This window comes from Schistocerca gregaria, chromosome X, assembly GCF_023897955.1.
Source record: "Schistocerca gregaria isolate iqSchGreg1 chromosome X, iqSchGreg1.2, whole genome shotgun sequence".
NCBI classification, from domain to species: domain Eukaryota; kingdom Metazoa; phylum Arthropoda; class Insecta; order Orthoptera; family Acrididae; genus Schistocerca; species Schistocerca gregaria.
In genome coordinates, this window is record NC_064931.1 from 703,781,930 (window position 1) to 703,809,319 (window position 27,390).

Consider the following 27,390-nt stretch of genomic DNA (forward strand, 5'->3'; position numbering starts at 1 on the left):
CGGAGTGGGTTGCACCATGGTGGAAGCTTCACACGTGAGGCAAATTAAATGTTTTTCCACTAGTGGCTGGACGGGTCCAGCAGTCTCCTCTGAAGGAAAGGGATACTACAACGCGGAGTGATATGTCCCCTCTCTCGTGGTAGGAACATAGGACCAAGAGTCAAGGCGAGAAGTAAGTCCTGCAATACTCAGTTTGTTCTAGGACCCACGGGGATTTCTTTGTGTCTACAAAGTCACATTTTTAGATGAAAACCTCGAAAACAGATTTGGGGAATCAGCAGCGATTTCAAGAATGAGAAGTGGCTCTGTTCTCATTAAAACGGCCTTCCCTGCTCAGCTACGTGTGTTGCTCGACTGTGAGAATCACGGTGACATTCCTGTAACGATAATTCCTCATAACAGTCTCAGTATGGTACAGGTTGTCTTCTTCTACTCCGATCTCCTTTTATACACGGATGACGACCTGCATTCTAATGTGAAGCAACGGGGTGTGCATTTTGTTCATTGTGTCCAGTGGCGAACAAAGGGACACCGGGGTTCATACTGGTGCCTATATCTTGGACTTTGAAGGCAACTCATTGACTGAAAACGTAGAGCTGATTGTGTATCAGTGCGACGTGAAATCGTATGTTCCCATCTCAGCCCCGAGTGTATGTTATTTCCCAACCAGGGCAAAAACGTGATAGTGCCCCTTCACCCCCCCCTCCTACTCCCGACCATCCATAGTTTGACATAGGACGTCAAAACTTAAAAAAATCGATTTTTCAAAAAAATGTTCATTTTGTAGCGCACATTTTTCTGAAGATTTTGACATGTAAAAAATATAAGTTCGAGGAAATGTAAGACATGTTATTTGGTGTTAAGTGCTCCAAAGTGCAGTGCCACGCCTCTTCACACAACATTCTTCTATCGCACGTCATTGTATTTCGCTCTGTGGAATTCAAACGTGGATACCTTGTAATGGAAGCCATCAAACCTGTATTCAAGACAGTGGATATTAAAATGTCCTGTCATACCCGTCCTGCTCCCGGCTTTACATTCTATTCCCCTCTAAAAAAACTCACTATGAATACTGGGTGGGATTATTTGTGACCGGGAGAGTAAGAACTCTTCGGAAAATTTGCACTCTTTGCCTATTCGTCTCGTCGTCTTTGTTCTCTTTACTGAAATTTTATCAATTTCTCCATATTGATAGTTTCATTGTGATAATGGGTGGTGTAGAACACCAGCTGGATGCAGGTGGCGCATCTTCTGTTGTATAACGTGTCCTGGGGTCCTCTCACTGCGTTGCAACTCTCCCATCTTCACCCTTTTACCTCTGTCCCACTTCTACATTATTCTCTTGGTTTTTTTGATTCTCAAATACAGTCGGGTGTATCGGGATTTATCCTTTGCGTCCTTCCTCTCTGGGGACTATTTCTGGCTTGACACACGAAGGATTAAGGGATTGACGAGCTCGCAGTTTGGTCCATCCATCCATCCATCCATCCATCCATCCATCCATCCATCAGTCCATCCATCCATCCACCCACCCAAAAACCGGATGTGGAGATTGCTCAGTTTGAAAGTGATGATTACGACGCTGCTGATTTAAATTTCCTACCTAGTATAAGTCTGACTCATAGTTCGCTGTGCGCCTTCGCAGAGTGCAGACGTGGAAGAGCAGTGCTTTCCTGTTTACTTTATGTGTGGTTTAGACGTAAAATCTCGTTTCCTCTTTCCAAAGTTAACGACACGTAATACAGAATCTTCCAGAAGGCCTATCGCGGTATTCATAATATCGCTACACTTCTATATATGGAGTCACATGCCATGTGAAACCCTTCATTCCATCTGTCTTTCAATGCCTGAACTCTTTGAGATTTAGACACGGAAGTAATCAGTGTAAAAGCAAGCCTAGATGTTTTCATTGTGGAGGACTTCATAAGGATCTGATTGTGATGCGCCTCCTACGTGCATTCACTGTGACGCTCATCACAGGGCTACAGACAAAGTAAGTCCAGAATTCACAAGACATCAGGAAATAAACAGAAAAAGTGCAGAGTTGGACCTAACCTATCAAGAAACTGTCGCGCTGGGATCTAGACGAAGCCGTGCTACTGCTGATGCAAGGAAATATCGTTCCTGCTGCCAGCAGCTTCCTCGCTGGTGCCCACCGGTCATAATGTAATAGCATCGGAATGTCCACCCACACATCTAACATTTATCGCGCCAGCAAACGCCCCTGCGTCGGTGACAGCCGTGTTGCGTGCACAATAGCCAGCAGCAGAAGCACATTAACACTTTGAGCTGGATACACACACTAAAGGAGCCGTCTATCAATCCCTCTATGAACCGTCCAGAGTTTTGTAAGGGAGTCAGATCCTATATTGATGAAGATACTGAAACTTCTTTATTAAATACACTCCTGGAAATGGAAAAAAGAACACATTGACACCGGTGTGTCAGACCCACCATACTTGTTCCGGACACTGCGAGAGGGATGTACAAGCAACGATCACACGCACGGCACAGCGGACACACCAGGAACCGCGGTGTTCGCCGTCGAATGGCGCTAGCTGCGCAGCATTTGTGCACCGCCGCCGTCAGTGTCAGCCAGTTTGCCGTGGCATACGGAGCTCCATCGCAGTCTTTAACACTGGTAGCATGCCGCGACAGCGTGGACGTGAACCGTATGTGCAGTTGACGGACTTTGAGCGAGGGCGTATAGTGGGCATGCGGGAGGCCGGGTGGACGTACCGCCGAATTGCTCAACACGTGGGGCGTGAGGTCTCCACAGTACATCGATGTTGTCACCAGTGGTCGGCGGAAGGTGCACGTGCCCGTCGACCTGGGACCGGACCGCAGCGACGCACGGATGCACGCCAAGACCGTAGGATCCTACGCAGTGCCGTAGGGGACCGCACCGCCACTTCCCAGCAAATTAGGGACACTGTTGCTCCTGGGGTATCGGCGAGGACCATTCGCAACCGTCTCCATGAAGCTGGGCTACGGTCCCGCACACCGTTAGGCCGTCTTCCGCTCACGCCCCAACATCGTGCAGCCCGCCTCCAGTGGTGTCGCGACAGGCATGAATGGAGGGACGAATGGAGACGTGTCGTCTTCAGCGATGAGAGTCGCTTCTGCCTTGGTGCCAATGATGGTCGTATGCGTGTTTGGCGCCGTGCAGGTGAGCGCCACAATCAGGACTGCATACGACCGAGGCACACAGGGCCAACACCCGGCATCATGGTGTGGGGAGCGATCTCCTACACTGGCCGTACACCGCTGGTGATCGTCGAGTGGACACTGAATAGTGCACGGTACATCGAAACCGTCATCGAACCCATCGTTCTACCATTCCTAGACCGGCAAGGGAACTTGCTGTTCCAACAGGACAACGCACGTCCGCGTGTATCCCGTGCCACCCAACGTGCTCTAGAAGGTGTAAGTCAACTACCCTGGCCAGCAAGATCTCCGGATCTGTCCCCCATTGAGCATGTTTGTGACTGGATGAAGCGTCGTCTCACGCGGTCTGCACGTCCAGCACGAACGCTGGTCCAACTGAGGCGCCAGGTGGAAATGGCATGGCAAGTCGTTCCACAGGACTACTTCCAGCATCTCTACAATCGTCTCCATGGGAGAATGGCAGCCTGCATTGCTGCGAAAGGTGGATATACACTGTACTAGTGCCGACATTGTGCATGCTCTGTTGCCTGTGTCTATGTGCCTGTGGTTCTGTCAGTGTGATCATGTGATGTATCTGACCCCAGGAACGTGTCAATAAAGTTTCCCCTTCCTGGGACAATGAATTCACGGTGTTCTTATTTCAATTTCCAGGAGTGTATTTTACTTTAACTGCTGAGTGAAGTTGAATGCAAGTGAACCTATGAACCTACTTCCTCTTTGCTTATTCTTATCATGTCAGTACTGACCCACAATATTCTAGCGTAACGCAATGTGACTGCTAAAAGAGAGAGAGAGAGAGAGAGAGAGAGAGAGAGAGAGAGAGAGAGAGAGAGAGAGAGAGAGAGAGAGGGGGGGGGGGAGGGAGAGAGAGGATAACCTGACTTCAAATAATTAATTCAAAAGAATGACCCTGACTAAAAAGAAATCTTAACAATAACCTATACATTTCATTAAGCACTTACAAAAATCTTCATTACGCGAACTACTGCAATACTGCCAGTTAAATAAAATATTCTAACTACTAAAGCCACTAATTACTAATAGTCATGTGGTCAGAAAGGAAAGATTTTGTTGCAAACCAAATAATGTATTTTGTACCTTAATAATCTGACATCCAGTTCAGACACAAACATAAATAGTCATTGACACCTAGTACAAAGGTATATAATCATGAATAATATTCAATCTCCAAGTCGAACATGTACAGATCGTTAGCCTACGCTAACACTTCAGACCTCTATCCTCCATCAATGCTAACTTCTCACATCTAACATCCCTCACTACTGGATGTTCACCTCCAACTGCCCAACAGTACTTTCATCACTGCTGGTGACTAATTTCCAACTGCCCAACACTACTGGCGATTAACTTCCAACAGCGAGCCCAACCAGCCAAAGAGTCTCTTACAAAGAAAGCACATTCAGAGATCCAATGCAAAGCGCTACACAGCGCTGCCAACACAGAAGCAGCCCACTTGCAATACGTATGTTTTGAGAGTCGATAGGATTCCAACGTTTCTGGTGCGGTCGATTCCGACGCCAAGAGGTTTTTATCTTATTTTTTGAAACAGAAAGGCGAATGCATTACGTGTACGGTGTGATGTCACGGCTGCTACTGCTGTCGTTGTAGGTGTAAATATTCTTTTCAAATGCAGGAAGCTGTTCCTTGGAAGAGTTAAACCATCTTGATGTTGAATAAGAATTTTTATCTCATCGTTATTATTAAACGCTACTGAAGCAAAAGGTTTGTGGGGAAAAATATTCCTGACTAATTATACGCTTGCAATATTGAACTGAAGCTGTTATATCGAGTGACACCATTGCAAGGTTTTATTCCTGTCGATTTAAGAAAATAATAATTTCCACGTGTTGTGTTCTGCTTCTGCTGCAAAGTGGTCTTCTGATGGTTGTGTGTGTTGTATTTATGCTTTATACGCGTGATACTGCTTCAGATGAAGGCATACTACAATTTTCTCGTCGCAAAAGTCGACTAGACTTGTGTTCTGGTCTATATATTCAGCTCGAGATGGTCTAATGTCTGAACAGTCACTGGGAGATGGATTGGATACGACGGACTTCCACATTTTATAAAATCCGTATATAGTATGGATTAATCTGTCGTTAAGGTACGTACTGACTGGCTGACAGTACATCCACTTGCAGATTCGACTCGTGAATTTTATCATTAGTGTTTGTGTTTATCGATTTTCTTTTGTATTTGCACCACTTGTATGTTAGCGTGGTTTACTTGCGTAGATGGCTATACGAGGAATACTGAAATGCCAATAAATAAAAAAGACATGAAAAATAAGTCTGACTCAGAAGAGAGAGAGAGAGAGAGAGAGAGAGAGAGAGAGAGAGAGAGAGAGAGAGAGAGAAACACCAGTCATTGTTAGGTAAGCGTTGAAGGCCACATTTGGAACAACTGTGAGAGTGACGAAGGCTGATATACTGCTAGCGACTTGACCACTTGTTACTTGCATAAACTTCTTATATCGACAATAGTCACACTTTTCTATTGAATTACATTTACTAAAATAATTGCTATAAATGGGGAGGAATCAATGAAATGCAATGACATGTAATACGTTTAGAAATACCAAACCTACAGAGTGGTGAATAATTAGTGACAAATGAAAATTTGTACCAGACAGCCGTAGTTATTTTGGATTACGTCGTTACACTTGTTGAAAGCGTTGTAATAACAATATAAGTAGCTGGAATGCTATGACAATAAGCTAATAAACTATGCTAGGAAAACTGTAAAAGTCATTGAAAAAGTTTATTTACGACGGAAACGTTCGCATAACACAAATCTCCCAGATGTGTTGTTACGGTTCTATGGATTGTGGACAGTCTGAGATGATGATAAAGCTGTCTGCCGATGTGTTTGTAGTTTTAGAAATATTGCTGAAATTGCATTCCATAAGCGCAAACGCGCAAGTAATACCTACGTATGGATAATAAAGTTGTTCAGAACGACCAGATGTTTGTCGAGTAAAAAGTGCAGTTTTAAAAACGTGAACAATCAACTCTTCTGGTGTGTACCTCCGCCCGTAAACCATGTCGCCCTCACAAAACTGAATCTATTGGAGGAACGACATTGTGACTAACACTTTCAGCTGCTGAATTAAATAACTTTATTAACTATTGTTTTGTCTACATGTCCATCTTCAAGGACTAAAATGTATGTTCAGTCATGCACACGAATGAACGTTTGTACATAGGGAAATGCGTCAGGCTGGAGCCAGACCGTCTGTGTTTCATTTTAAATACACATATACTAGTTACTCATTCCAGTGAGAGAGAGAGAGAGATTTTTCCCCTTTTCCTTTTTTATCTAATGCGGGTTTTGATATTCAGATGAGACGTACGTACACGAAGATTGCAGAGGTTACAGCTTCCCCATAATACAATATTTTCAATTAAATGTTGTGCTGGGTTTGCGTGTGGTGTTGATATATTTGCTGAGTTGATGTATTTGCTGAGTTCTGGCAAGCCATCGGTACGGAGTCTTTCCTGTTGTGCGGGAAGGCTCTGGGGAGCGCTAACCTGGAGCTAACCTCCAGCTCAAGGGTGGTTCCCCTCACACACTGTAAGGCATTTCCGACGGTCGCTGACCACTACCTCGCACCGCTTTGGTGAGCGAAGATGACGTACCCGGACAAACTTGGCAGGCATTTGGGCTGCAGATCTGATTTTGCGGACGACGTGGGAGCGCAATCGTGAGCAAATTAGGCCCGCTTAGGAATTTAATCGCCGTACCACGGTGTCGCCAAGATTCAGAAGTTATTGATCCGAGTTTTGACGTGGGAAATAGAGCACAATCTTGACTGGAGGGCGTCTAAAAAATTAGCCTGAGTGGGAGAACGAGCTTCTCCTTTCCAAGGGGAGGAAGTGCAAGTTCTCTTGCATTGATCTGAGCCACCACCTTTTTCTTTAAAGTGAAAAATTAAGAGATTGGCTCAAGTAAGTAACTTATCAGAAGGGACAGAAAAATGGTTTGCAACGTGGCCTCTCGCTGGAGATGTTTTTGATTTTCAGTCTGATGGAAAAACAGTCAATTTTAAGCAGTTTCTCTGCAGAGAACTCAAAGGAGCGTTGTTTTAGTATTACTTTTTTCTGGACGGAGACTGATGCAAACAGAGTGATACTTTACGTCTGAGCGGGGATGGACATCCGGGACACTAGACCTCTCCAGGGGTTCTTTGGCAGGACTTGCAGTACAGATCTCTTCTGCAGTCGCTCAGGTAGCAGCCCATATTCTCACAACTCAGTGTTGGTAAGTTCGGGCAGCGCCGTGAGGCGAGACGTAATGATGATGGGGAAGCAGGCGTGTTTTCATTTTAAAGTAAACAGAGGCTCTTCTTGTAACTTAAGCTTTGGCAGCTGATGGCTTACTGATAACCCCACCAAATCAATGCAATCATCAAGACCGGTGAGAAACCATGTGCCTGATTCATTTAAATTACACGGCGAGTTATTTACTAGACTATTTTCTTCCCTTCCCTGCGGACTTTGCCACTGAGTTTTTGTTAGTTGCATTAATTACACAGATATTTTGTTCAGACCTCCACTCATCTCCATTAACCATTACATTTTGTAATCATGTGTTGTTTCCCCTGTCGAGTGTTTTATTATAAACGATGATCTAACTAATCTACCTTTTAATTCTATATATATTGTTTTTTCTTTATTTCCTTTAGCGCTTCTAGTCTCCTCGAGGGCCAGACTCATAATTCACTTGCCACGGCCAATTCCTTTCAATCCGTTTCTGTTGCGCGTAGTTTATCAAATATATCTGAGTCGAAATGGGGGGGGGGGGGGGCGTCAATCTGCGTACCAAGTGGGTTCACTCCATTCAGATCGAAAGCACTGTTTATGTTTAACCGTAGCCCAGTGACACCTTACAGTACATTCGGGTACCTGAAGATGTCAAGTAGACTAAACCAGAAGTGAATGAAGTCACTTAATTCAGCAACTGAAGGTGTTAATCGCAATGTATATCCTGAAATAAATCACAGCTGTGGAACACTGCTTGTCAAAAGTCGTCCATAAATCCATTGGCTATGGATCTAGAGATTGTTGAATTCGTGGCATTAGCCTAGAAGTGCCACTCCTGTCTCTGGGGCGGGCATTATGTAGGTGATTCCTGGAATGAACACCAAAGTCATCAATCATAGAAAGAAAACAAAGGTACGTTGGGGTTAAACGTAGAGGTATTTCGAGGCGTGTGGTCGAAGGAGGATGACCTCTTTTGAGAAAGTATCCTGGAAATAAGCTGAAGTAGCTTAGGTAACCATGAAGCCATAAATTTAATTCCTGGACCGGGGTTTGAATCCTGCTCTTGCTGAGTGCGAGTCCAGCGTGGTAACCATGGTGCCATTTCGCGTGATTGTGCAATCACGTTTGCAAACAGTCGATCTCTAGCTGTCAAAGAGAAAGCTTGCAGTAATTCTGGTATCACATCATTCATAAATAAAGTTTCTCAGAGAAGGATGTTCCTCATAAGACAAGACTCAACCAGATGGTCATTCACAATGCCACCTCACGCAGTTACTGTAAGTCTATCTTCCAGGTCTCACAAGGAGAGGCCAGACTCTGCGACCTACATATTTCGACGAGTTCGGTATACTAGACGGAGGCCACACGGAAGTAACTCCTGTGAAAAGGTTTAGGCCACTACACTTTCGTTTTTGAAAATAAAAACTGGTTCAGAGGCCATGAAGCTGAATTCGTTTCGGACCAGATGGGATCGCTGGAATACTTGAAAAAAAAAGAAACTTTATTTATACTTATCAGGCCTGCAACCTATTCATTTCCGCAAAATGGAAGATTTAGTTCAAATGGTTCTGAGCACTATGGGACTTAACATCTGAGGTCATCAGTCCCCTAGAACTTAGAACGACTTAAACCTAACTAACCTAAGGACATCACAAACATGCATGCCCGAGGCAGGATTCGAACCTGCGACCGTAGTGTCTCGGAGTTCCAGACTGAAGCGCCTAGAACCGCTCGGCCACACCGGCCGGCGAAGATTTAGTGACATCGATCGGTTGCAGATGTACTTAAGAAGGAAAGCCGTAAATTCTTGTAGTGGCAAAGCGGTAAGGGCCCATCATTCAGGTCGCAGTCAAGTTGACGAAGCTCTTAGATTCGAATCGCACATTTTGCAATATTTTTTGCCATCTGTGAAGGGAATAGAAGCTGTCGCGAAGTCTGTATATGGTTATATACAAGGAAAAGTTGTAATGGCTAGATCCTAGTCTGTTTTTCACAATACCATGTTTTGTAGAAGGGTAAAAGCCAAAATTCGGTGACATTGAATAGTGCCTAACTTTGTGACTGAAAGGAAGCGGTAACGGTAGCTGTCGACGGGGTTTTGCCGCCAATGGTGCCACATATTCTTCCTCATTAAGCAAAAAGTGTAACTTTTGACGTAAGTTGCAGCGTCACAGGGAAGCAAACTCCAGTGACCAGCACGGTGCTTCACGATTGATTACCTTAACCTTCTGCATAGATTAAAATGTGATTGAGTGACTGGTAGCACCTATTTGTAGCTAATTAAAGCTATCGTTAATCCGAAGATTGGTTTGAACACTACAGTGCCTTACTTGATAGGGTCCAATTGAAGGTGGTATGCCACTGCCTTTCCCAATCATTCGAAATGACGTTCGTAGTCAGTCAGATAGAAAGCTGCAGAGTAACATGGGTCACGAGGCAAAATCAGTTTCGGACCGGACGGAATCGCTGGAATACTCCAAAAATATTTACACATATCAGGCTCGTAACCTAATTGGTTCCGAGACATCGAAGATTGAGTTTGATCGGTTGTGTGTAACTTGGCATTTTTCACATCACAGAACAATAACTTAGTACCGACACAACTACCCCTGACCTTTCGGTTTGTGGACTGGCACATGACAACACACGTAATCCATTCATAATCACAATATTAAAAATTATCTACAACGGATAAGCCTAATAAAACGTTTCAATTCTGAAATGTTTTATATGGACCTTTTTTCACTATATACACTCACAGAGTTCAGCTTGTCGCATTTTCCACATACAGTCAACGTTATCGTCGAATCACGAGAAACGAGTGACAGTGGCTGTATTTAGAGAGTGAATATACGCTGATGTATTCCCGTAACTGGTGTGTCATTTCTGGACTGGAGAGATTCAAGCTTCGCAAATGTGAAGTACGTCGCACAGGTATCACGGATCTCATTTCTCGCGTTCCACACGAAAGCCGCAGATACCGCCGTCGCGTCTGTTATACAGCGCCAGCGCGCCAGGCGATATAAAACGGCGCGCAGCTGAGGTGGTCGTGGCGCGACTGACAGTTTGCTAGCGTATCTCCGAGGGCCACGCGCGGATTTGTGGCGGGTTGTGCAACCTCCGTCCGAGAACACGGCGCTCAGCTGGACAGCGGCGAGTGTGTCTGCAGAGGTCGTGCGCGCAACACGTCACATCGCGTAGCTCTGTCCTGCCGCAAGGTAAGCAGCTGTTCACTGTGGCAGAGCGCCAGTTTCTGCACGGCTTTACGCCGCGTTTCTTCTTCAGCCTTCTGTATGTGCACCTACCGGTCTGTGACGCTAAGAGTCTATCCAGTGTAACAGCAAAGCTAATCCCCCCTCCTTACCCCCTCCTCCAACCGGTCGACACCCCTCCGTCCTTCCGTTACTTCCTTCAATCGAGGGACACACTATTCCCTATGAGTGATCTGACTTCCTTTTACTACTCCGCTGGGTAATGGTTGGTCTTATCGACTACCGGTTTGTTGACACGTCTAATTCTTTTGTGATGAAAAGGCTTCGAACGAGACACACAAGTCGTCTTACAAATCCATTTCTCTCGTAAAATAGTCATTTAGCATTGTTGGTTGGGGGGGGGGGCAGCGACGTTAACTCCTCTCTCTTTTTGTTTTTCCTCTCAAATTTGTTCACGAACGTTAACGTAAGTCTACTTCATATACAGGGTGTTACAAAAAGGTACGGCCAAACTTTCAGGAAACATTCCTCGCACACAAAGAACGAAAAATGTTATGTGGACATATGTCTGGAAACGCTTACATTCCATGTTAGAGCTCATTTTATTACTTCTCTTCAAATCACGTTAATCATGGAATGGAAACACACAGCAACAGAACGTACCAGCGTGACTTCAAACACTTTGTTACAGGAAATGTTTAAAATGTTCTCCGTTAGCGAGGATACATGCATCCACCCTCCGTCGCATGGAATCCCTGATGCGCTGATTCAGCCCTGGAGAATGGCGTATTGTATCACAGCCGTCCACAATAAAAGCACGAAGAGTCTCTACATTTGGTACCGGGGTTGCGTAGACAAGAGCTTTCAAATGCCGCCACAAATGAAAGTCAAGAGGGTTGAGGTCAGGAGAGCGTGGAGGCCATGGAATTGGTCCGCCTCTACCAATCCATCGGTCACCGAATCTGTTGTTGAGAAGTGTACGAACACTTCGACTGAAATGTGCAGGAGCTCCATCGTGCATGAACGACATGTTGTGTCGTACTTGTAAAGGCACATGTTCTAGCAGCACAGGTAGAGTATCCCGTATGAAATCATGATAACGTGCTCCATTGAGCCTAGGTGGAAGAAACTAAAATGAGCTCTAACATGGAAATTAAGCGTTTCCGGACACATGTTCACATAACATCTTTTCTTTATTTGTGTGTGAGGAATGTTTCCTGAAAGTTTGGCCGTACCTTTTTGTAACACCCTGTATAAATGACCTAGTAGATAGTGTCGGAAGTTCCATGCGGCTTTTCGCGGATGATGCTGTAGTATACAGAGAAGTTGTAGCATTAGAAAATTGCAGCGAAATGCAGGAAGATCTGCAGCGGATAGGCACTTCGTGCAAGAGTGACAACTGACCCTTAACATAGACAAGTGTAATTTATAGCGAATACATAGAAAGAAAGATCCTTTATTGCATGATTATATGATAGCGGAACAAACACTGGTAGCAGTTACTTCTGTAAAATATCTGGGAGTATGCATACGGAACGATTTGAAGTGGAATGATCATGTAAGTAGGCTGTTTAGGTTTTTATGTTGGTAACGTCACCTAGCGCTCTGTATGAAATCACTGGCTGTGCCGTGTGCAGTCTGTGGCTTGTGGGCATTGTTGCAATAGTCGCTATTGTAGTGTTGGGCAGCTGGCTGTCAACAGCGCGTAGCCAAAGTGACACCACCTGCTGAAAGACGGCAATCTGTTGTCCGTACCGCAGCAGGGCTGTCTCTGTACTCTCTTCTGATAACGTGACAACACTCTCGTTGGGTAGTGGCGTTATAGTGGGACGACGTACGTTCATTAATGCCAAACTTACGTGTTTCAATATGAGATACAAATGGTTGTAGTTAAAGTTCTGTCGCGCTCTCTACCAGCAAGTGACATATTACGCATTATATTGCTTTGTGAATCATTACAAGGTGGCAGAAGTTGAGTCACTTGATTCTGAAATCAACAGAGGGTAAATTTATCTACATTTATACTCCGCAAGCCACCCAACGGTGTGTGGCGGAGGGCACGTTACGTGCCACTGTCATTACCTCCCTTTCCTGTTCCAGCCGTGTATGGTTCGGGGGAAGAACGACTGCCGGAAAGCCACCGTGCGCGCTCGAATCTCTCTAATTTTACATTCGTGATCTCCTATGGAGGTATAAGTAGGGGGAAGCAATATATTAGATACCTCATGCAGAAACGCACCCTCTCGAAGCCTGGACAGCAAGCTACACCGCGATGCAGAGCGCCTCTCTTGCAGAGTCTGCCACTTGAGTTTACTAAACATCTCCGTAACGCTTGCGCATCATGGGAACAAGCTCCGGGTTATTAAGCCTCTCCCAGCGTCTTGGACAATTTCCTCTCGGCTCTCTCGTCGCGAGATCATTTTAATTACACTACTGGCCATTAAAATTGCTACACCAAGAAGAAATGCAGATGATAAACGGGTATTCATTGGACAAATATATTATACTAGAACTGACATGTGATGACATTTTCACGCAATTTGGCTCCATAGATCCTGAGAAATCAGTACCCCGAACAACCACCTCTGGCCGTAATAACGGCCTTGATACGCCTGGGCAGTGAGTCAGAGCTTGGATGGCGCGTACAGATACAGCTGCCCATGCAGCTTCATCAAGAGTAGTGACTGGCGTATTGTGACGAGCCAGTTGCTCAGCCACCATTGGGAGCTCCAATGTTAGGCGCGTAATGGGGCCCCTTAGGGATACGGCGGCTAAGGAGGGGAAGAAATCCAGTGTGCACTCCGTGTGCATTCCGGGAGGAGTCATTCCTGATGTGGAAAGGGTCCTTCCGGATGCCATGAAGAGCACAGGGTGCAGCCAGCTGCAGGTGGTGGCACATGTCGGCACTAATGACGTGTGTCGCTTTGGATCTGAGAAAATTCTCTCTGGATTCCAGCGGCTATCTGATTTGGTGAAGGCTGCCGGTCTTGCTTACGAGATGAAGGCAGAGCTCACCATCTGCAGCATCGTTGACAGAACCGACTGCGGACCTTTGGTGCAGAGCCGGGTGGAGGGTCTGAATCAGAGGCTCAGACGGTTTTGCGACCGTATTGGCTGCAGATTCCTAGACTTGCGCCATAGGGTGGTGGGGTTTCGGGTTCCGCTGAATAGGTCAGGAGTTCACTACACTCAGCTGGCGGCTACACGGGTAGCGGAGGCTGTGTGGCGTGGACTGGGCGGTTTTTTAGGTTAGAAGGCCTCGGGAAAGTGCGGGATGGGCTGCAATGTCAAAGGGTGCTTGGCAATTACAGGACGTGCTTGGATCAAGGAACAGTCGGAATTATAGTTGTAAATTGTTGTAGTTGCGCTGGAAAAGTCCCTGAGCTTCAAGCGCTAATAGAAAGCACAGAAGCTGATATCGTTATAGGTACAGAAAGCTGGCTAAAGCCTGAAATAAGTTCTGCAGAAATTTTTACGAAGTCTCAGACGGTGTTTAGGAAAGATAGATTAGGCAGAATTGGTGGTGGAGTGTTTGTGTCTGTCAGTAGTGGTTTATCTTGTAGTGAAGTCGAAGTAGATACTCCGTGCGAATTGGTGTGGGTGGAGGTTATACTTAACAGGCGAATTAAGTTAATAATTGGCTCCTTCTACCGACCCCCAGACTCCGATGATACAGTTGCGGAACAGTTCAGAGAAAGTTTGAGTCTCGTAACAAATAAATACCCCACTCATACGGTTATAGTTGGTGGGGACTTCAACCTACCCTCGGTATGTTGGCAAAAATACTTGTTCAAAACCGGTGGTAGGCAGAAAACGTCTTCCGAGATTGTCCTAAATGCATTCTCCGAAAATTATTTCGAGCAGTTAGTCCACGAACCCACGCGAATTGTAAATGGTTGCGAAAACACACTTGACCTCTTGGCCACAAACAATCCAGAGCTGATAGAGAGCATCATGACTGATACAGGGATTAGTGATCACAAGGTCGTTGTAGCTAGGCTCAATACCATTTCTTCCAAATCCATCAGAAACAAACGCAAAATAATTTTATTTAAAAAAGCGGATAAAGTGGCACTAGAAGCCTTCCTAAAAGACAATTTCCATTCCTTCCGAACTGACTATGCGAATGTAGACGAGATGTGGCTCAAATTCAAAGATATAGTAGCAACAGCAATTGAGAGATTCATACCTCATAAATTGGTAAGAGATGGAACGGATCCCCCGTGGTACACAAAAAAGGTCCGAACGCTGTTGCAGAGGCAACGGAAAAAGCATGCCAAGTTCAGAAGAACGCGAAATCCTGAAGATGGGCTAAAATTTACAGACGCGCGAAATTTGGCACGTACTTCGATGCGAGATGCCTTTAATAGGTTCCACAACGAAACATTGTCTCGAAATTTGGTAGAAAATCCGAAGAAATTCTGGTCGTATGTAAAGTACACAAGCGGCAAGACGCAGTCAATACCTTCGCTGCGCAGTGCCGCTGGTACTGTTATCGACGACTGTGCCGCTAAAGCGGAGTTATTGAACGCAGTTTTCCGAAATTCCTTCACCAGGGAAGACGAATGGAATATTCCAGAATTTGAAACACGAACATCTGCTAGCATGAGTTTCTTAGAAGTAGATACCTTAGGGGTTGCGAAGCAACTCAAATCGCTTGATACGGGCAAGTCTTCAGGTCCAGATTGTATACCGATTAGGTTCCTTTCAGATTACGCTGATACTATAGCTCCCTACTTAGCACTCATATACAACCGCTCGCTCACCGATAGATCTGTACCTACAGATTGGAAAATTGCGCAGGTCGCACCAGTGTTCAAGAAGGGTAGTAGGAGTAATCCATTTAACTACAGACCTATATCATTGACGTCGGTTTGCAGTAGGGTTTTGGAGCATATACTGTATTCAAACATTATGAATCACCTCGAAGGGAACGATCTATTGACACGTAATCAGCATGGCTTCAGAAAACATCGCTCTTGTGCAACGCAGCTAGCTCTATATTCGCACGAAGTAATGGCCGCTATCGACAGGGGATCTCAAGTTGATTCCGTATTTCTAGATTTCCGGAAAGCTTTTGACACCGTTCCTCACAAGCCACTTCTAATCAAGCTGCGGAGCTATGGGGTATCGTCTCAGTTGTGTGACTGGATTCGCGATTTCCTGTCAGGAAGGTCGCAGTTCGTAGTAAAAGACGGCAAATCATCGAGTAAAACTGAAGTGATATCAGGTGTTCCCCAGGGAAGCGTCCTGGGACCTCTACTGTTCCTGATCTATATAAATGACCTGGGTGACAATCTGAGCAGTTCTCTTAGACTGTTCGCAGATGATGCTGTAATTTACCGTCTAGTAAGGTCATCCGAAGACCAGTATCAGCTGCAAAGCGATTTAGAAAAGATTGCTGTATGGTGTGTCAGGTGGCAGTTGACGCTAAATAACGAAAAGTGTGAGATGATCCACATGAGTTCCAAAAGAAATCCGTTGGAATTCGATTACTCGATAAATAGTACAATTCTCAAGGCTGTTAATTCAACTAAGTACCTGGGTGTTAAAATTACGAACAACTTCAGTTGGCAGGACCACATAGATAATATTGTGGGGAAGGCGAGCCAAAGGTTGCGTTTCATTGGCAGGACACTTAGAAGATGCAACAAGTCCACTAAAGAGACAGCTTACACTACACTCGTTCGTCCTCTGTTAGAATATTGCTGCGCGGTGTGGGATCCTTACCAGGTGGGATTGACGGAGGACATCGAGAGGGTGCAAAGAAGGGCAGCTCGTTTTGTATTATCGCGTTATAGGGGAGAGAGTGTGGCAGATATGATACACGAGTTGGGATGGAAGTCATTACAGCATAGACGTTTTTCGTCGCGGCGAGACCTTTTTACGAAATTTGTCACCAACTTTCTCTTCCGAATGCGAAAATATTTTGTTGAGCCCAACCTACATAGGTAGGAATGATCATCAAAATAAAATAAGAGAAATCAGAGCTCGAACAGAAAAGTTTAGGTGTTCGTTTTTTCCCGCTCGCTGTTCGGGAGTGGAATAGTAGAGAGATAGTATGATTGTGGTTCGATGAACCCTCTGCCAAGTACTTAAATGTGAATTGCAGAGTAGTCATGTAGATGTAGACCACACGTTTTCAATTGGTGAGACATCTGGAGAATGTGCTGGCCAGGGCAGCAGTCGAACATTTTCTGCATCCAGAAAGGCCCGAACAGGACCTGCAACATGCGGTCGTTTATTATCCTGCTGAAATGTAGGGTTTCGCAGGGATCGAATAAAGGGCAGAACCACGGGTCGTAACACATCTAAAATGTAACTTCCACTATTCAACGCCGGGTGATACACCAGTATGGCGATGGCGAATACACTATTCTAATGTGCGTTCACCGCGATGTCGCCAAACACGGATGCGACCATCATGATGCTGTAAACAGAACCTGGATTCATCCGAAAAAATGACGTTTGGCCATTCGTGCACCCAGGTTCCTCGTTGAGTACACCATCGCAGGCGCTCCTGTCTGTGATGCAGCGTCAAGGGTAACCGCAGCCATGGTCTGCGAGATGACAGTCCATGCTGCTGCAGATGTCATCGAACTGTTCGTGCAGATGGTTGTTGTTTTGCAAACGACCCTATCTGTTGACTCAGGGATCGAGACGTGACTGCACGATCCGTTACAGTCATGCGGATAAGATGCCTGTCATCTCGACTGCTAGTGATACGAGACCGTTAGGATCCAGCACAGCGTTCCGTATTACCCTCCTGAACCCACCGATTCCATATTCTGCTAAGTCATTGGATCTCGACCAACGCGAGCAGCAATGTCGCGATACGATAAACCGCAATCGCGATAGGCACAACTGCTGTTTGTGTATGAGAAATCGGTTGGAAACTTTCCTCATGTCAGCACGTTGTAGGTGTCGCCACCGGCGCCAAGCTTGTGTGAATGCTCTGAAAAGCTAATCATTTGCATATCACAGCATCTTCTTCCTGTCGGTTAAATTTCGCTTCTGCAGCACGTCATCTTCGTGGTGTACCAATTTTAACAGCCAGTAGTGTAGGTTGCGTATTGAGCACTGTCTTTTTAGCCATCGTCATTTGTTAAGTGGTGCTCCCCCACCACTTTGTAAGCATAACGCTAAACTTTTGACGGTCCGCCATTTCCTGGCGAAATGTTCTTTTTTTAACCGCTTACGTTCCCGTTTGTGTTTTCCGACAGAGTTATCGCCAGTTCTATCGAACGACGCACGGGTTGTCGAACTCGTTTTACTTTTTATCCGTAGCAGCAATATGGCGAAGGCCATTTCCTTTTTAGTTCTGGACCTCCGTTTCTCTGTGGCGTATTTTATAGACCTTTCTGCAGGTCCCTGTTTTTAACTTTCTTCTCTTATTAACCTAGTTGTTTTTGCGCCCTAAAAGAAAACAATCCGGATAAGAGGTGCATCAAGTGAAATGTCACACCAACTGGAAACGTTCTTCAGATTTAAAGTACACGGGACAGTAAGAGTCTTGGAGACAAAAAATCTGCATTGCGCACGAAGGCACCCTGAAATTCTGGCGGTGTATGGACCAAATACATTGTCGCATCCATCCGTAGGGAAACGGTGCCAGCAGTTTGACCGAGGCTACACAGACGCAGCTGATGCTGCCGAGGAAGGAAGGAAGGAAATAAGACGTCGGCCACAGGCAGTCTTCTTGGCAAGCTGAAAGATATCTGGGGGAAAGAAATTCTACAACGATGTAGACGTTCATACGGCGATTCTCGAATTGCTCAGTGACCGACGAGTCTATTTCTATAGTCGAGGAACTGAACGAATGGTAGAACGTTTGGATCGTTGTATACAGACACTTTGCGACACTATTCACCAACATTATCAATTATTTGAGTTATTTTAAGTGTAGTGCAGCAATCGATGAGTCACTTTACCTGGCAGAATAAAGTCTTACTTACTTTCGGAAGTCTCCTCGTATATACAGAACGTAAATGATCACTGTATACAACGTGAAACAGTGGTGTAGGTGAAGTCGAGACGTACAAATTGGTACGAGTCATTTGTGGTCCATAGAGCCGGGAAATAGCCTCAAATTCGCCTAAAAATTTCCTAAGCTACAGGGATGTGCATCGTGCTAGATTTTGACAAAAATCGTCCTAGAATCTCAAAAAATCCTTGTTCTTGCGCTTAAGACGTGTGAAGTTGATTGTGTGATTTAGATTCCGCCTTTTTGCAAACACACTTTTTTTGTTTTACCCAAACATGTTTCAGCACCTCTGTACCATAATCAGTGTGTTTTTTATTGAAAGCTGTAAAAAGTGAACAAACTTTAGGTTGTAACTGATCTAACAAAGTGAGGCCTAAGGAAACTTTTCGTTCGTTTCGCTTCGTACCGTGATTTTACGTTATATGGTTTTTCAGGTGTTCTGCACTGATAGCTTGTCATCTGCCATCCAAACAATGTAAACATTAATTTAACTGATGATGTTTGAGTAAAAAGAAAGAAATGTGTTTGCAAAAATACGGATCCTATACCATATAATTTAACTGCAAACACGGAAAAAAAGAAAATACCTTCAGATCCAAAAGATGAATATGTAAAATTGACTTGTTCGTAAATTTTACCTTAAAGTATTGTGAATTTGAACAGGATAAAATTAACAATTAAATCGTTTTTTTTATCCAGCCATCTTGCTGCGGTACTACTGTGCTTCAAGGGGTTAATTTTAAACCGAATTGTAAACGTAGCTAGTTTTGGCGTAACGTTTACAAAAGTCTTCTTTCATTCATTACCCTCGCGGGAAAGCTTAAATTAATAATGTTAGCGAAAGAGCAGATTAAACCGGCGGTTAAAAGAAGGAGAGAGTATTGAAAATCGCGCGCATGCACTGTAGCTGATATGGATTTTGTAGGCCAATTGTCCCGAATCAAATTGTCCGTCTTGACTTACCCTACACCACCGTGGTACTTTGTAAACAGTTAACGTTTACACCCTGTTTCGAAAAAATAATTACCTTTTCTCCGTCGAGTCGTTATCAGTTAACGTCTGCCCTGTTTTCCATCACCGTTAAAGGATGCCAGTCTTCGCGCAGTTAGGTACCATTTCTTATGTAGTTTAAGTGTAGGTAACTGACGAATGCGTGTGGTACAAAGCGTAGTGTTTCTGTTGATGACAACGAGAGAAAACCGACACGGTGAAACGCAGTGCCGGCACGTACCCTGCTCCTGTGGAAGACCACCGAGGGGGTCATCTGACGGACGGATTACAGCAAGTGTGACAAGTCCTCAGTCCTCAAAATGCTGTCGAGAGGTTTTAAAATGGAACGCAGGAGATTTTTGCAGTGTGTGTACCCCGTCCCCTTCTTTTCGTGCCTACGAAATAGTGGCGATGAAAATTTCTCCGACCACCAGGATTGGAATCGGCTACGGCGTCGTCGAGCGCCAACGCACGTGCGTACGGCAGCGATCTCGGCAATGGCGGCTGATTTCCACTCCTCTGAAGCTGCCGCACACCATGTCACACTCCGGTTTGTAGTATTCTTAAGTAAAAGGAAGAAACATCAGTGGCCTCGAAAATTTGGAGAGGTTAAAATAACAGCTCCTGGTGAGTTTTCCGGGTTGGAATCTTCGTTTGGTTCAAATTTTCTCGTAAGCCACGGCATACTCATTTCTCGATCTCTTTTGTCTTCTGGGAGGATACCGACGACCTTCATCTCTATATTAATGATGTATTCCATTTCTGCTTAGGTCGTCCACAGAGTCCTTCCTTTAGTTTCCAGGTTGCAGGGCCGTTTTAGCTATTGTAGGGGACGCTGTGTTTGTGTTTATACCAGCGACGTCCATAATGGGAGACACACATCAAGTCTTTATTACCCGGCGTTGAAAACAAGATTATGGCACGTTGCGGAAGTCACTGCAACCGTTGTTGGTCCGGACGATACCGTATAGAAGGAGCGTACAACGTCGTTGCCCACGTTGCGAGTGTAAGAAAATCCGAAGTCAAGAGCCTGAATTATGTGCTTAGTCAGAAGCAAATATACACTACTGGTCATTAAAATTGCTACACCACGATGATGACGTGCTACAGACGCGAAATTTAACCGACAGGAAGAAGATGCTGTGATATGCAAATGATTAGCTTTTCAGAGCATTCACACAAGCTTGGCGCCGGTGGCGACAGCTACAACGTGCTGACATGAGGTAAGTTTCCAACCGATTTCCCATGCAGAAACAGCAGTTGACCGGCGTTGCCTGGTGAAACGTTGTTGTGATGCCTCGTGTAAGGAGGAGAAATGCGTACCATCACGTTTCTGACTTTGATAAAGGTCGGATTATAGCCTATCGCGATTGCGGTTTATCGAATCGCGACATTGCTGCTAGCTTTAGTCGAGATCCAGTGACTGTTAGCAGAATATGGAATCGGTGGATACAACGGCCTCGTATCACTAGAAATCGATATGACAGGCATCTTATCCGCATGGCTGTAACGGATCGTGCAGCCACGTCTTGATCCCTGAGTCAACAGATGGGCATGTTTGCAAAACAACAACCACCTTCACGAACAGTACGACGACGTTTGCAGCAGCATGGGCTATCAGCTCGGAGACCATGGCTGCTGTTACCCTTGACGCTGTATCACAGACAGGAGCGCCTGCGATGGTGTACTCAACGTCGAATCTGGGTGCACGAATGGCAAAACGTCATTTTTTCGGATGAATCCAGGTTATGTTAAAGCATCATGATGGACGCATCCATGCTTGGCGACATCGCGGCGAAAGCACATTGGAAGCGTGTATTCGTCATCGCCATACTGGCGTACCACCCGGCGTGATGGTATGGGGTGCCATTGGTTACATGTCTCGGTCACCTCTTGTTCGCATAGATGGCACTTTGAACAGTGGACGTTACATTTAAGATGTGTTACGACCCGTGGCTCTACCCTTCATTCCATCCTTGCGAAACCCTACATTTCAACAGGATAATGCACGACCGCATGTTGCAGGTCCTGTACGGGCCTTTCTGGATACAGAAAATGTTCGACTGCTGCCCTGGCCAGCACATTCTCCAGATGTCTCACCAATTGAAAACTTCTGGTCAATGGTGGCTGAGCAACTGGCTCGTCACAATACGCCAGTCACTACTCCTGATGAACTGTGGTATCGTGTTGAAGCTGAAGCTGAGCTGGATGCGCAGCTGTACCTGTACACGCCATCCAATCTTTGTTTGACTCAATACCCAGGCGTATCAAGGCCGTTATTACGGCCAGAGGTGGTTGTTCTGGGTACTGATTTCTCAGGATCTATCCACCCAAATTGCGTGAAAATGTAATCACATGTCAGTTCTAGTATAATATATTTGTCCAATGAATACCCGTATATCGTCTGCATTTCTTCTTGGTGTAGCAATTTTAATGGCCAGTAGTGTATTTACAGAACATTGCCTATCGGTAACTCCTCAGACATGGTTGCCATAGGATGGAGTATTGCGTTGGAAATTTATTTAAACTTCAGGTTGAACTTTACTTTGTTTCTACATACTTAATTTCCAGTTGTCCATGAACGATAAGCGAGCCAGCACAGACCGTAGCCCACGCCTCAGTGGTCCTATTCTCGGGAATACTGAGAACGCCCGTAAGCGACGATAAAAATCCTGCGAGTAATCTCTTCCGCGCACTGCGCTTCTGTGAAGCCTGTTGCGTCATGTAACACCTCGGATGACGCAGCAATGTCTAGTGGACTAGTGGCTTCAGAGAGCAGTCTTCCTTGTCACGCGGAGGCAGTTTACCGAGAGAAGGGCCCTGGAAAATCACGAACTCAAAAAGAGGTGTATGTCTGATCCAGCCATTCATTTTATTTCTAATTCAGAATAACAGTCCACAAAAATGTCATTGTTGATCCTTAATATTTCCTAGACTTCTGGCCTACGCTCAGTACTTACGTCGCGTGACGCCTTTTTGCAATGCCAATTTATGAGATGATTCCTCCTGCATTTCACTTAGGTTCAGGATAGCACCTTGAGAAAGATGCCAAAATTTGTTTTTGGACGTTCTGTATCGAAAGCTATGTTAATATAATGCGTATTTCGTAAAAAAAAGTAATACGAAGAACGTGATAGCTTCTTTCACTAAATACGCCTCTGTAACCATCATGTTTGCGTACGGGGAAGGAAAAGACGCGTAACTTTAATAATTTCTATTGAAATATCATAGAGCTAGAGGAAAAGTATTATAAAAGGAACTTGGAAAATTATGTACAGAATTTTTTGTTGAGTGGAGCAATGCTTGGTTCTGCTTCACAAGAAAGGACAGCAGCAAAGCGACAAAGAAACAGTACACCTAAAAGCCGCCGCCTCTGTAACGTAAAAGGTATTTATTTAAATTCCATATCACCTGCTGCGTACGAAGAAACACTCGATTTTAATCAATCAAAGGAGTTAGCAAGTTTTAGAAGCAGACACAGGTCAATGGACAGTTTGCAAGTTACGGATGAGAGCGGAGCAATGAGTTTGAATTAACACTGTGTGTAATACACGTAGTTATATGTTTTGAGAACTTTTCGATCCTGTTTCAATAAAATCTGTACTTGCAATGTCTGACAACAAGCGACTCGCTCAGTCTATGCTCAGACACAGAATGTTCATAAATGTCACAGATTTCATCAGAATAGAGATGCGTGAAAGTCTGTCTGGCAAGGAAACTCCATATTACCAAAACTATTTTCAGCAGCCCAACAAGATATTTTCAGGCATCCAAAATTGGAAAAACGTGTTCATGGTGCCTCCCGAAACTACCTTCGTTTTGTGAATTTCATTCTTCAACAAAAAATGGGCGAACGAAAGAGAGCATGCTTGAAAGTACGCCTATAAATCATTTATAGTAAGACCAAAAAAAGGATTATCACCACAGCGAAAAGAAGGCAGGATAAATAAATAAGTCAAAGAACCAGTTCATCTCGATGTGGGGGAATTTCTTGTCACGAACAGAAAATCAGCAAGCTGTAAACAAAAAGGAAACTCAGGTAATAGTGTGTACATCAGTTGGACGTGCTGCATAACATATACATCATTGACTTCTTTCCAAATCACAGAGATACTACTCCTCGGGCTCCATGGAATCCCTGCGTAATGTATTGAAGCTGTTGTCTGTCATAAAGGTTTCATAAATTTGACATTCTAGTAGTATGCGGTCAGGCGTGGCTGTTCGTGCACAACTGCAATTCCCTCCTTTTAATTCTACGCAGATACTGCTGTAGAGTCCGTGTCCTGTGAAATAGTAGATTAGGCCAGTAGCTGGTTTAAAGTGATTCATTTGTAGGTTCTCTCTGACATTTGGAAAGTGCGTTTCTTGTGGTACTCTTTCAACATTAATTAATTAATTGCAAAGTACACTCCAGTGCATCAATAGAAATTAAGTACAAAAATGAAATTTCGTGTGCCTGCTCAAGAAAATGTGAGTATAGATTGTTAATGTCGATTTGAACCACGACAAAATAAATTTAATACTATATTATTGCAAACCGTTTCAGTAGCGCACAGCAGTTACAAGTATTCTTGCTTTTCAGAGTATTTGAATAAATCTGAAGTTAAAATATTAAATGTTTCATATTACTAGAAATTCCATTGAATGGAAAATTTACAGTCAGTGTCTGTTTAAAGTTTTAACTGAGGTCAGTCAGGCATGGACTTTGAATGCGAAAATGATTAAAAACCTAGGAACGGTTGTGGTGACTGCTAGGATCCTCGTTTAAGTTTGCCTACGTAATTCATTATCCTTCAGCTTTAAGACATGTTTTGGACAGTGACAGCCCAATTTAGCCATCTCTATCAACGTCATTTTTACTAGAGGCCATGCGTTGGACATCGGCATTCCATTTAATGAGCTGACTGGCGAACTAGAACCAGAATGAATGGGAATGGAAACCTAGAACCAGAAATTCTAAGGTCACCCATGAGATACCACATCCAGAGGACATGGGAAGAAGAATGGCAAAATACTGCTCATTCGAATAAACTAGAACAATCAGTAACACCACCAAGGGCTAACAGACGTCACTATGTAGCTCAAGAAGAACAACTATTAGCTAATGCCGTCTCTGAATCGTACGTAAAAAATTACTTAATAATTTACACTGCGCAGGGATGAACCTGCATAATACGTTTGTGGAGCAGCCATAACCGTTCGGCACATCCTCTAAGATTGCACAGTTAAACAAGACATGCGACGTCGCTTGGACCTAGAAAACCATCTACGATAGTTTACAGCAGGTGGCGTGACGTACGACTGTTCTACGGAGTGGATATTTCGACAAGATTTAAAGTCGTCACGTTTAATGTCGGCTAATGTCGCTCTCGCCACCGCTCTATTCCCGATGCGACATCATTCTTCGTTTCGAAATAGACTTCAAATGCTATTCTAGAACATAGTAGGTACGAACGAAATGTTTTGCTTATGCAGTGATTTTAGATTTATCTTAATTACAGTTATGTTTTGTTTATTGGAGATAAAATCTTCTGTGTTTTTAAGTCGCGTCTGTTTCTCTTCATATTACTTCACGACTTGAAAAGAAGAAATTTGAAGGTCAAAATGGCCGGACTAAACACTGACAAGGGCCACGAAAGCCTGGAGATTTATGTATTCATTAATTTAGTTATTCATGCATGAAATGTTATGCGTACGATAGCATTATTGCTTTGAAAAAGAAGTCTCGCACATAGGTCCTCAACACTACGAGACAATTGAGGGAATAATAATCACTTACTTACCTCTTAAAGTTATCTCATCGTCATCATTATCTACTGGACGTTGATAGGCAACGGCAGCTATTCGCGACTCACCCTGGCGTGGTCCTATTTTTCCCCGGTCAGAAGCGCTAGCGAAGTCCATAGCAGAAGTGTTCGTGACCAGTCTTACCAGAAGTGGCCCTTCAACCGAGGCGTCCCAAGAAGTGTTCCCTCAAGGGCCACTTCCCAACAACTCTCTCTCTCTCTCTCTCTCTCTCTGTCTCTCTCTCTCTCATTCCCTCCCTCCCCCCCCCCCCCTCCCCTATCTTTCCCTCTCCCTTATCTCTCCCTCTCCCTTATCTGTCCCTCTCCCTCTCCCCCGCTCTTCCCTCCCTCTCCGTCTGTTCTTCTTTCCCTCCGTCCCACAAGATCCAGCAAACCTTACACTGGCTTCATCCCTCTTGGTTTACAAATTACGCATTTATTATCTTGCCACGCTTAAAGTTGTAAGACCACCTCTTACATCTAACCAAGTATTCTTAATGTTGAGGAAATCAAAGCAGGAGGATAAGTATATGCCACAGTCACATACGAGGTAACAGGGAACAGAAACCAAAAAAAAAAATATTAACCTACCTGGAAAGCACACTTTTTTACGGAAACTGAACCGTTTTAATTCGTGGTTTGAGAGCCAAAAATTCCGATTTTAGTTATAATTCCTCACTCAGTGGCGTTGCATATTGCATACGTTCTAGACTGTCCGTCATAGATAACTAATGTACGATAGCCAGACACATTTATGAACGACTTGATGGTTCAATAAATCAATCTTAACTTTACGAACTCCACTGAGAACAGGCAACAGAAATCCGTTACCCACCTCTCTTCACAATCCGAAATTACTCGCCCGTATTCACTCGAAACTTGTCTTACAATCTCAAAGGTAAGCTCGAAAGCTCGTACGATGCGCAACGCTAAACTAGCGTTTGTTATTTGACCACAGTAATACTTCCGTTTGCATGTGTAAATTTCAGTATGTCTCCTTTTTCTTGACTTAAACGGTTGAGAATTCCTGAATCTTTAAGCTTCACATAATCAACAGCAGCAAACTGTCAAACTTTCTCGACATCAAAACTGTGAAAGTCAGATAAACTAGGCTTCGCACATTCACGATCAAAGCAGATCTTCGAAGTATCTCATTTTGAAATCAATGACAGCTTCAAATGATACACATTAACAACAAAAAAAAAAGGCGCACCAACAGCATCAATCTGTAGTCCATAATATTAAACATTTCAAACATCTGAGCAATAACCAAATATTCAACAACGACAATACACCAAACTCGTCTCGCTTTCAGTAGCGCGCAGTCAGTGTAAGCACGTCCTTTCTCGACGAGGCCTCGAGCCCTTCTACCGATCGAGCTATCGAATCACGTCCTTTATTTTGCACCCATTGTCTTGTGTTCAGATAGTTTTGTCTACGGAAGGCAAGGAGCACGATTCGACTTCCGTCACGAACGCAGTCTTAATCCATCACAGCCGGCCGTTGTGGCCGAGCGGTTCTAGGCGCTTCAGTCCGGATCCGCTCTGCTGCTACGGTTGCGGGTTCGAATCCTGCCTCGGTCATAGATGTGTGTGATGTCCTTAGGTTAGTTAGATTTAAGTAGTTCTAAGTAGTTCTAAGTCTAGGGGACTGATGACATCAGATGTTAAGTCCATTAGTGCTCAGAGCAATTTGAACCATTTGTAATCCATCACAACATTTTCAAAGTATGAGGTCCTCCACTTGAGTGCCAAAAATTTCCGTTAAATTTCGGTTATACTATAAAACACACAGACTTAAGGCTGTCCATTCAGCTAATTGATCAGGGACTATAATTAGGAAAAACTTACATCTAAAACATTACATAGAAAATGTTGTTCGGTTGGTGAACAAAAGGTTGCATTTTATTGGCAGAACGCTCAGCAGATGCAAGGATCTATTAAAGAGACTGGTTACATTACGCTTCT

General features: G+C 44.4%; 1 protein-coding gene across 7 annotated transcripts in view; it reads left to right on the forward strand.

The window, feature by feature from the left end:
- The window catches only part of LOC126299288 (sulfate transporter-like), a 417,662-nt gene that overhangs the window by 273,512 nt on the left and 116,760 nt on the right, over nucleotides 1-27,390 (forward strand). Inside the window, exon 1 of one of the 7 annotated variants that reach the window (XM_049991080.1) lies at nucleotides 10,583-10,669. The exons of the other annotated variants lie outside the window; for them this stretch is intronic. The gene's annotated coding sequence lies outside the window, so the exon portion shown is untranslated. Of the gene's footprint in view, nucleotides 1-10,582; nucleotides 10,670-27,390 lie in introns of those variants that run through there. 7 annotated transcript variants of the gene reach the window in all.